Source organism: Osmerus eperlanus, chromosome 2 (genome assembly GCF_963692335.1).
Source record: "Osmerus eperlanus chromosome 2, fOsmEpe2.1, whole genome shotgun sequence".
Classification (NCBI taxonomy): Eukaryota; Metazoa; Chordata; class Actinopteri; order Osmeriformes; family Osmeridae; genus Osmerus; species Osmerus eperlanus.
In genome coordinates this window covers 12,164,005-12,174,835 of record NC_085019.1, presented here as the reverse complement: position 1 = coordinate 12,174,835, position 10,831 = coordinate 12,164,005, and the positions used below count along the sequence as shown (strand labels likewise).

General features: G+C 41.1%; 1 long non-coding RNA gene across 1 annotated transcript; it reads right to left on the bottom strand.

Moving 5' to 3' along the window:
- Nucleotides 1-1,506: 1,506 nt before the first annotated feature.
- On the bottom strand, nt 1,507-2,676 carry LOC134037840 (uncharacterized). The gene is made up of 2 exons (XR_009932591.1): nt 2,542-2,676; nt 1,507-1,834 (listed from the first exon to the last, which is right to left on the bottom strand). It is a non-coding gene; the product is annotated as an uncharacterized LOC134037840 (long non-coding RNA).
- Nucleotides 2,677-10,831: the final 8,155 nt, after the last annotated feature.

The following is a 10,831-nucleotide window of genomic DNA, read 5'->3' as shown; positions in this document are numbered from 1 at the left end:
GCATTTTTTCTATTGTTCCTTCCTGTCCCGCAATTTGAGTCAGAAAGAGTGACACAACATTTGAACATCAGGACTAAACGTGGTGGTAATGGAGTAGGCCATGTTCAGATTCTGAGAACAATTCATTCTTTCCTCTTTTCCTTGCAAGAAATCCCTCATCTTACATAACTACTGATGTGAAAGAACTAATGTTTGTCTTTGCCTACCCAATTATTGTAATGGCCTCAAATATGTTAGGGGACGATGGGGAGGCCAGAACTGTCCGACGCACAGCGGCACTGATAGTAAGTAGGGGGTCAGATGGCTGAGCGGTTAGGGAATCGGGCTAGTAATCAGAATTTTGCCGGTTCGATTCCCGGCCGTGCCAAATGACGTTGTGTCCTTGGGCAAGGCACTTCATCCTACTTGCCTCGGGGGAATGTCCCTGTACTTACTGTAAGTCGCTCTGGATAAGAGCATCTGCTAAATGACTAAATGTAAGTAGCCAGCACACTTTTTTAGAACAGTTTCACTTTAACCCTGTAAGATCCAAACATAAAAATATATTTTTTTTTTTTGTCAGATTATGTTGTTAGAGTCTTCTGACAAAGATAAAGAAGGAATAATTAAAAAAATATGTTTTTGTAAGTTTTTAGGGAAATGTAATAATGCAACGTTGGGCCTAGTTGGGAGCAGAATTTCAGCATTTGCTCTCAAACTGTCAGAACAAATACACAAAACAACTAATGGTTAATTTGGAGTGTGGATTGCTTACATAGCACTATAACACTACATTTCATTAATAATAATCACCCAACAGTCATATTTTGATGAATCAGAATTTATGAAGAAAAAAAAAAAGATAAATATTATAAAAACAGAATGAAAACTTCAAAGCCCCCGGGGTCTGTTGTTCACATGCAATGGTTGTCCCAAAAGCAGTTCCTTTCCTCTGAAAAGCAGAGACGGAGATTGCACTTTCTGCAGAGCGTATTAGAATATCCTTTTATGCAGTGTCTGCAGCGTCCTCTCGTTGTCTTCACCGGAAATGTGCGACCATGTCCCTGCGCACATCCGTTGGTGGTTCATATGCCCTCTTGGCTGGGACCCCATTTGGTGGACCCCCATTACCTGAGGATGGTCTCCTCTGAGCAGTCACAGGTCTCAGAGGTGTCACAGTTATCAATGTCAAAGGGCTCCCACTGGCTGAAGATGGCCACCCTCTCCTTGGTGTGTTGACAGCTGTGTTTGTCAGGATGAGAGAGGAAGCTAGTTGCGCCTGAAACAGTCTCCTGTTCAACATCTTTTTCTTGGGAATATTGAGAGCCTTGCAGTCCCGTTTGCAGAGGAGACAGGCGTTGATCACAGCAATGATAAGTGTGCCAGAGGATGTAACTATCAGCGGCGCAATTTCATGAGGAACTTGTATTTGGCTCCAAATGAGTCCAGCAAATCCACACCGCCCATGTATTTGTTGTATGCACCCACAATATGAGGTCTCTCAACTTCAATGTAAGATTTGGTGGCTTTGTTCCAGCGTTGAATCTTTTGCACAGGATCAATGCCAGCAAAGGATGACACAAGTGTGACTGCCCTGTTGTCATATCACTTGATAGCGCATATGTTGTGGTTTGGTTGGCTTGTGTTGGTTTGCTCGATGTCCTTACCATCATCATCATTAGTTGGACAATCAGTGGGTCTCTGATTCTCTTTTTCCACTTCCTCAACATTTTCAACCACCTGCTCATCACTCGAATCACTGGTGTCTGATTCCATGTCAACATCACTTTCTCCATTTTGGATAGCATCAATGACATCATGCATACTGAAGTAAACTCTCCTTGTTGGTGTCATTCTGAAATGGAAATAATAGAGTATGTTCAAGTATACCTAATTTCAATGCAAATGAATCTTATTCATGCAATACATTCCACTGAAGGCACACAATACTGTCTGGCTAGCCTAATGTGCTCTCTATTTAACATTCTAAAAGGAAGATACAACCCCCCAGACCTCTTACATCCCCATATTGCAGACCATTCACACCTGTCCTTGAACAATGCACCATACATGCAACCCCCACATTCCAAAACATTTACACTTGTCCCTGAACAACCATCCTCCAAAGCATTCCACAAACAGTATCTGCCTTGTGCAACAAGCAGATATTTGGGCAAACAAGCAAAGTACTGATTTTAAAAAACAGTTGACTATATTTAACTTCTAACATAGAAATAACATTGATTCACAAATCTTCAAGTCTGGTCTAAACTGAAAATTATAACAAATAACCCATTTGTAAAGTGTGAATCTTCAAATACATTATATTTCTGTAAGTATTTATCCTGTATCTGCACATTCGAGAAGTGTAATGTCTCCATGTAGAGTGCAAGGTGCAATTGCTATTTTAGCTACCATTTTGACCCAACGTTGTAAAATTACAACAAAGACAAAACAAGCTGAAAATAAAATGTGATGCATGAATTCCACAATAACTTAGTATTTACATGAACTACATATTCTAACAATCACCCAAAAAATTATTTCATGGAATTTACTTACTTTAATGTTGATATATCCAGTCCAATGAACCAAGGAGATTCGCTTCCAGGAAAGTTGGCTGGTGGAATGAGTTCATGGCCTTATAGCCATATCTATATACACATTTAGTATCCAATGGCATTGCAAGGCAATACAATAAGACCCAATGGCTATGAAAATGTGGTATTTTTGGAAAATGTGTTTTTTGTACAACTAAAGGTGACGTAATATTACAACAAGGGGTCTTACAGGGTTAACTACTTAGTAGGAGTGCCATCAATACCCAGACCATGGTATAAACAAAGTCGAGGTACTTATTACTTTATGAAAGCGAGGAGACACATTACTAAAGGAAGTGTGTGTAGGTTATGAACTCTTATTGTTTGCTCTCCCCACACACTTTACCCATCCGTGCTATTTTCCTCTCTCCCAGCACAGATCACCCAAGGCATAAATGCAGTGGCTGCATGATGTTAAGAAGTAGCCCAAAAACATGCCATCCGCTATCAGTACACTTTCACCCGTGAAACTGTTTTGAAAGTTCGCCAATTTAGCAAGAAAACCGCAAATGTGGCAACTTTGCCTGAGTAGATCTCATCCGGAATCTCATTCAATACAAATGACAACAGCCATGAGTAAAACTGTGCTAGGACAGTGCAAATCATCTGCTGTCATTGAGGCTCGACTGCTCTACCTATATAATTTCACCATTCGAATTTGCAGCTTCAATTTTTATTTTTTTTATTTTGGGGATCTCAATTTTACTATTCGTATTTGAGCAACCTGAATTTCCGAGCCTTAAATTTTTGGATCAGATTTTTTTTACATTGAAATAAATTCATATGTGAATTCGGTGTTGATTGGTTAGATTTGTCACTTGCCAATGAATTTGTTTTACAAACATTAATTTATGTTTTCATGCGTCTTGCAATAAAAAATAGTTTTTCAACGGTAACTCTGATATCTCTAGTCCGTTTACAACTCATACCGGCCTTCCTTTGACTGAGCTATTAGCCAGAATGCTAACGTTATGCTAGCAAGATTTAAAGGCAATAACATTGTGTACGGTTGACAAACAGTAAAAATTAATATGACAGTACACAAGAAGACTATCTTGCTGGCCAGCTATGTCATTGTCCCCAAATCAATATCAAGATTTTCACGAACAAAGTATCGGCCATATACTAGTACTGTACTAGGCTACAGTACGGCCGCAGCCTGTGTAGCGAGGTGAATAGTAAATGGATGTGAGATGATCGCATCAAAGTTGACATATTCTCCAAACGGTGATTATAATTTGACAGTAGGCAGTTTGACAACAAGACTAGCCAGCTATCCAGCCATGTCATTGTCCCCAAATCAAATAAAGATTTTTACTAACAAAATAATCGGCTTGTCCTGTTGGCCGCAGCCTGTCTGAAGTAGATTGACTAGACTACAGTAGCGAGGTGAATAGTGAATGTGATGTGAGATGAGCGGTTGCGTGACACACACACAGTAAATTCAGAAAAGTAACATTTTCCAAATAGGTTAAAAGGAAAAATTGTCACCCATTGTTGTAAGTTCATGTTAGCTTGTTAAAGTCTTTCAAAATTGTAAACGGAGGCTTTGACTGCGTCCCTGTTGTTATGGTTACTTATTTCAGACACTTTGTACAGGCTCATACTGTGTAGCCTGCACAATAATTTAGAATGGAGAACAGACTATTTTACTGGAACTACTTAGTGGGTGTACATTATCACCTGATAACGGACACCCCTGTAACAAATCAAAATCGAGTATTCACCCAGACCATGGTATAAGTAAAGATAACATCCAAGCTAGCAATCTCGCCAAATCTGACTTCAGTTTTGTACACGATATGTACTGTGTTATGGTTGTTTGAGTTAAAGAACTTGCTAAATGAATGAAATGTCTGTTAAATGTCGAATCCAACTATAAATGTATAAAAGAGAGAGAGTTCTAACCAATGAGAATTTTCTTTTAAACCTAGAGGTTTGAAAGGCTACCTCTGTATAAACTGACATGCACCAACTCTTAATGCATGACTATGTTTAACTGATAGTCTGCACCTCTCTGTCACCAACAGTCTCTGGAGTGGGGGGTGGGGACTTTATATCCAAAAAATTACACCCCTGAACTTTTAAAACAGATCTATTGGCCTATTACAATTGTAAATATCCTATGGCTTATTCTCCGATTGGGCCTTGATACAATGTCATATAATATTTTCTGCCCATTCTGCACAGTTTTTGGGGACTTTCCACACCAGCACCTTTTGCCCAGTTCCTCTATTCTGCCCTACTACATGTGTTTTCCAACACCAGTTACAATCAACCCTGGGTTATAGCCCTTCACCATTGCATGGTGCCATTCATTCTTCACAGATCACACCCATCAAGTCAATGTGAATAGTAACTGGTCCAACTCCATGTCCAAGCCCATGGTATCTGTGAGAAATACAGTCATCACACTTGTCAAACCCTCCCCACACTTTATAACTTTCGTGTCGGCCCCTACTATAGCAGTTTGCAGGCATACAACATAGATGAGACTCAGGAGAGTGAATTAGAGATAATGGTAGTGGGAGGGTGTTGCACTTTTCTGCTTCTCTTTTTCGTCACTCCTATGAAACATTTCTGGGGCGCCACTGCTTTTGCCTGTAAATGCCTGCAATGCTGGGAAGAAAACTATATGACAACCATAATGTTTAATATAACTGGCCCCTCTAACAGTAGAACTGTCCCCAGCTTTTGTGTACACATTCATATTCAAATTATACACAAACAACAAGAACGTGTATGTTGACAAAGCTGCCCTCCTAATTCCATTCACTCTTATTTCCATAGCTATTGTGGTCTTAAACTAGCATAACTACATACAGTACTGTGCATAAGTCTTGGGCACCCAAGATTTTTTACACAAATAATGTCTTATATTGTATTTCTTCAATTAAATGCTACAGCTTTTCTTGAATTACATGTTTCGATGAGGGCGGTGTGTATGGAGGACTAAAAGTGCCACAATGAATTAAATAAATACACCATTAAATAAATAAATACACCATTAAATAATTACTTAAATGTGTCATTAATTAATTAAAATAGACATTAAATACATAAATGTGTTCTTAAATGTGTCATGAATTAATTAAAATACCAATTCATTTTATGTAAAATACATATATAATTATTTCACTATTTCATGGTCCATTTCCCAATGCTCCATTTCCCAATGCTCCATTTCCCAATGCTCCATTTCCCAATGCTACATTTCATGCTACATTTCATGCTACATTTGTACTGTGCTGCTGTGCTGCTGTGCTTCATTAATTGTGTTATCTACGCTAGTGCGAATCTAGTCTGATCCATTACTTTGATCTGAAGTAGAGTGCCTGGATAGTGACAATGGAGGATCTCCGTGAACTTTCTAGGGAGTTGGTGAGAGAAATTTTAGATTTAGCAGAGGATGTGGAAGCAGGGTCTGCTGACCCAGAGCGTGTAGCCAGTAAAGCAGAGGAAGTTATTGGAGTAATTTCCGCACTTTCCGACTACGATATTGACCATAGAGTGACTGCAAATTTAGAAGAAGTAGTCCACCGCTTCTCTGGTAGGCTGCATCCGGCCCAACACACACAGGGACCGGGGCGTTTGGCGTTTGACATAGCGAGTGCAGTTCTGGAGCAACAAGTTCTTTGTGGATTACCCGCTGGTCAAATTGCAGCGATGTTCGGAGTGTCAAAGAGGACCATCAGGAGGCGCATGAAACTAAACGGTTTAAGGTATTTACAATAAGTTTAGTTTTCAGTTTATGAATTGCCGCTCTCATCCACTTAGAAAGAATATTACGTTTAAGGTAACATTACTTGATGTTATTTGTTTTTGTTTGTGCAGAAAGACAGACCTCTATTCAGCTGTGAATGATGAGGAGTTAGACCATATTATAAGTGAAATTCCAGAAGACATCCAAACACTGGCTACAAGCTAATGCGTGGTCATCTGAATGCAAGAGGTGTACGTGTTCCAAGTGAGTATATGGGCATTATTTAAATTTGATTTGATGTTATTGTAGCTTACATCAGCTAGCTAGCTAGCTTCAGGATGTCTCCCACCACCGGCAACTGAATCTTCCCTGGATGCAAGAACTCCAGCTGCGCTGCAACGCCATTTAAGTTCCCTATTGATAATGAAAGGAAAAATAGGTGGATAGATTTTGTGAAGAGCCACGCTCATGGAAAGCTTCGGATAAACTCCAACAGCCGCCTCTGCGCCACTGACCATTTCACGGCGGACAGTTTTAACATGGACCAGAGACAGACGAGGTTCACCAATACACAGCTTCTCTTGCAGTGCGGAGCCGTACCGAGCATCGCCCCCCCGGCCGTTCATCCTCCGGTCGCACCTGGACCATCCACCGCCGCCAGCAGTTCATCACTCAGTTCTGTGTGCTTGTTATAATTATACTAGATAACTTTTCCAGAGGTAATCTCTGCTATAATTAGTGCAAACCGCTAACTTGATATTAGGCTACTCGGTGTAGAATGATGGTATTTTGGTGAAATGGTAGCTAATGTGCTAGAAGTAGTTGGAGAGCTCACTGTCTGCTGTCTCTGCTGTAAATGTTTACTCCTGTGTTACAGCTCAGGGGAACATTTCATTTATATGCATCTGTATGTTTCACTCATTGAACAAATAAATTCTAATTCTATATGGTTTTGTTCGGCTTGACATAGCGTCCATTATCTGGGTCGGAGGTAGGCACTAGGCAGCGAGGGGCGGAGCTTCAGCTCCTTCAGGCGACACGCCCTTCCCAGTCTCAAGCAGAGAAGACTAATGATTTTTTCACGATTTCAAAGCCTAATTTAACATACTTGTCGGTGTTATTTTTTCATTCGAATTTGGATGGGTAGTTAATAACACATTATTCTGTGGTGTGGCGAACTTAAAACTTGTTTCCAGGTCCACTTTACAGGATCTTTAAGGAAAGCCTGCCCACTCCCTATTAAGCCCCTGTACCGAATTTTGTTGCAGTTCCACCAGAGTTCCACTGGGAGCAGTGGCGAAAATCTGCTATCAACTTTGGGGGGGACAATTATATGAAATTTTTTCAAGAGCAATTTTTGAGGGGGACAATACTAATAGTAAGTAACTGAAGGGTTGTCTCAACTTGTTCAAATGTAGTTATGTAGTGTTTCTTATCAGTCAAGTATTAATGCAGGTGTACAGTATTTACAACCAGCAATACCAAGAAATGCCAGTACGTACTGTACACTGTATGGGTGCAATTTATGTAATTACATTGGGTAATTACATTGGGCATGGTGCAGTCTCCAAATAATCTCCATTGAACCATCATAAAGTCTGGCCCAGAATCGAATCTTTATTTTACTTTTTATGATACATTTATTTAATTATAAAATGTGCCACTACAATAGCTTTACAAGAACAGAAATCTCTAAATAAGTACAGTTCTAAAAGCAAAATAATTACTTCAAAGAATAAGCCAAATAAATCAACCAAAATATCCTTCAGAAATACTTTGTTGTTCAGTCAGTGTCAACTCTTCAAACAACAGCGATGGACAAGTATGTCACACAAAGTATGCCATTTTAAAATATATTGTTAAGTGTACTGTCATGTACTAAAAACTGAAAACTTATAAACAAAAGAACAAATCATACTATACACACTACTCAACTAATGATCAAAAGAACCGAACATATGTTTGCGGGTTTCACTGGATCCAACAAATTGCTGGCAGATATTTTCCCTCTTGAGTCTGTCCAACCTGTCCTTATGTACATTACAGACCACAACGCTGTTTAGTCTCTCTTGACCCATGTTAGCCCGTAGCCAAGTCTTCAACCTGCTGAGTGCACTGAAACTCCTCTCAGCCTCACAAGAGGACACTGGCACCATAAACAAAATTCTGATAAGCACCTCAACTTGGTTAAACAACCCCCGCACCTCCACTGGAAGCCTCCTGAGGACCTCTGCTGCCTCTCCACTGCTGCTAAAGGGGTATTTGTTGCGAAAGAGAGGCAACTGCACTGAAAGAGAATCCATGTTCAGCTCAGGGTACTGATCTAGAGACTCATCCAACTCCCCTGTGAGAAGTGCTCTTTCCAACTTTTGCAGGACGTTTAGACTGTTCTGGTCAAAACGGCTGCCAAACTGAACCTCCACAGCATCCAAAACTTTAAAAAATTCTGCCCTATAGTGATCCACTGCTTTCCCAGCAAATCGTCTTGAGTTTGTCTCAATGGATTCGGTTGATTCATTGGAGTCAATCAACGTTGTTGCTTTCTCATACAGTGCAAGGTAGCTTTCATCATTTCGCTTACCCCTAAGAGATGTCCGCACACACTCGACTGCAGCCTGCATACCAGAGACAGTCTGGGTTTTTTTCTGCAGTGAAATGTTTAGGCATTCAAGCTCTCCAAGAACAGCAGAGGCAAGTGTGAGGCCCAACACAGTCTTGCCTTTGCTGAAGTGCTCAAATAAGCCACTGGCAGTTGCTGCTGTCTTGGATGCACTTTTTGCCATCTCCTCTAGGCTGCCTAGTACCCGCTCATACTGCCCAAGCACAGCTCTAATTGCAGTATTCCGCACAGTCCACCTTGTTGGACATAGGGGTTTCAGGGTGGTCAGATGTGTATCTCCGGTCCTGGCAATTGATTCAAACATGCTCTTAAACTTTCTTGACTGGCCATAGAGGACACCTAACTGATGGACCCAAGACAGAGAATCCCGGATCAGTGGGGAGGCTGAGCAGCCAGCCTGTGTAATCAGATTCACACAGTGTGCTCCACAATGCACATACAGGGCTAATGGCTGCTGCCTCCTCACAATTGCCTGTGCACCTGTGTATTTTCCTGCCATGTTTGAGGCACCATCGTAACTCTGCCCACGTAAGCCAGACATGGGCAAATTGAGCCTCAACAACACATCAGTTACCAGTTTCGCAATGCCCTCGCCTGTTGTCTCCGACACCCTGTATAGCCCAATAAACTCCTCGTGAGGGACAAGGTCATGGTCAACATAACGCAGGCAGACACTCTCCTGTTCAGCACCAGAGACATCTTGAGTACCATCAACAATTACTGAGAATTGTACAATCGGAAGAGATCTAATCTCAGCTGCAATGCCTCGAATTACTGTATTGGCCATGATGTTCAGAATTTCATTCTGTGCTTTTGGGCCTGTGTACATTGTGCTACGCTCTGTTAACCATTTCAGTAAAATGGGATCATCCTCTTCTGCCTTAAGTTTCAAAATCTGGTATAAATTCCCATTGTCATCGGTGTGGCCTCTAAAGGCTTGTCCCTGTCTTGCAACATGCCGTACTGAACTAACTATTTTCATCAAGCAATGCCTCGAGTTCTCCTGCTGCTTACCCCACGCGCTGGATAACTGGGCACTGACTGGATTTAGCTGGTGTGCTGTTACAGTTACAAAGTGGCGATGGGTTTGGCAGTTTTGATGTGCTGTGAATTTTACAATGTCTTTTTTCCAGTTCCTAAATCCTGCGCTAATGAAGGCAGCATCCGCTTTTTGGCCAAAAGATGGTTGGCTTGAAAACCCTCGGCTACAGTGAAAACATAACACACCTTTTATTGATGGATTATAATGTAGCCAGGGGAAATCGCTAAACCATTTCTCTTGAAATTTTAACACTTTGTTGGCAAGAGTCTGCGGTTCTATAAACTCTGGGTGTGGCTGATATGGTTCTGTGCCACTGAGGTAGCTAGATAGTGCTGTGCCACTGTCTCCTATACTGCTTCTGCTGCTGCTGTCAAAAAGGTTGACCCCCGGTCCTGCCATGGCTATGACACTGTCATCAGAAGTCTCTCTCCCTGGCTCTTTCCCTTTCACCAACCTCACTGACTCACTGTCTGTCTCCTAGAAAAGAAATAAGGTGTTTGCCATCCTCCTAACTACCAGTACCCAAAACTACACAATTAATCACAACAACAATACCATTGCCTCAAACTAATCTTGGTTCAGTCACTACTTTAAGTAAAGACTGTGGGTATCCATGGCATTGTCCAATTAAGTCTAAAGAAGTCATGTTGCCAAACTGAGACTCAACCAACTTACCTGAGACTCCCTGACTCCCTGTGCCTGCTCTGTCCCCAGCTCTATTCTCTGTGTGTCACCTGGTGCCTGCTCTGCCTAATGACATCATTATGAAACATTCAATTAGCATTTCACATCATTTTTATGAACATTTTATCAACTAGTCTTTGAGATTAGGCCACTAGGGTTATTACTTTGCGTTTGGGTGTCCTGAAAAATTCTCTGATGTCCAT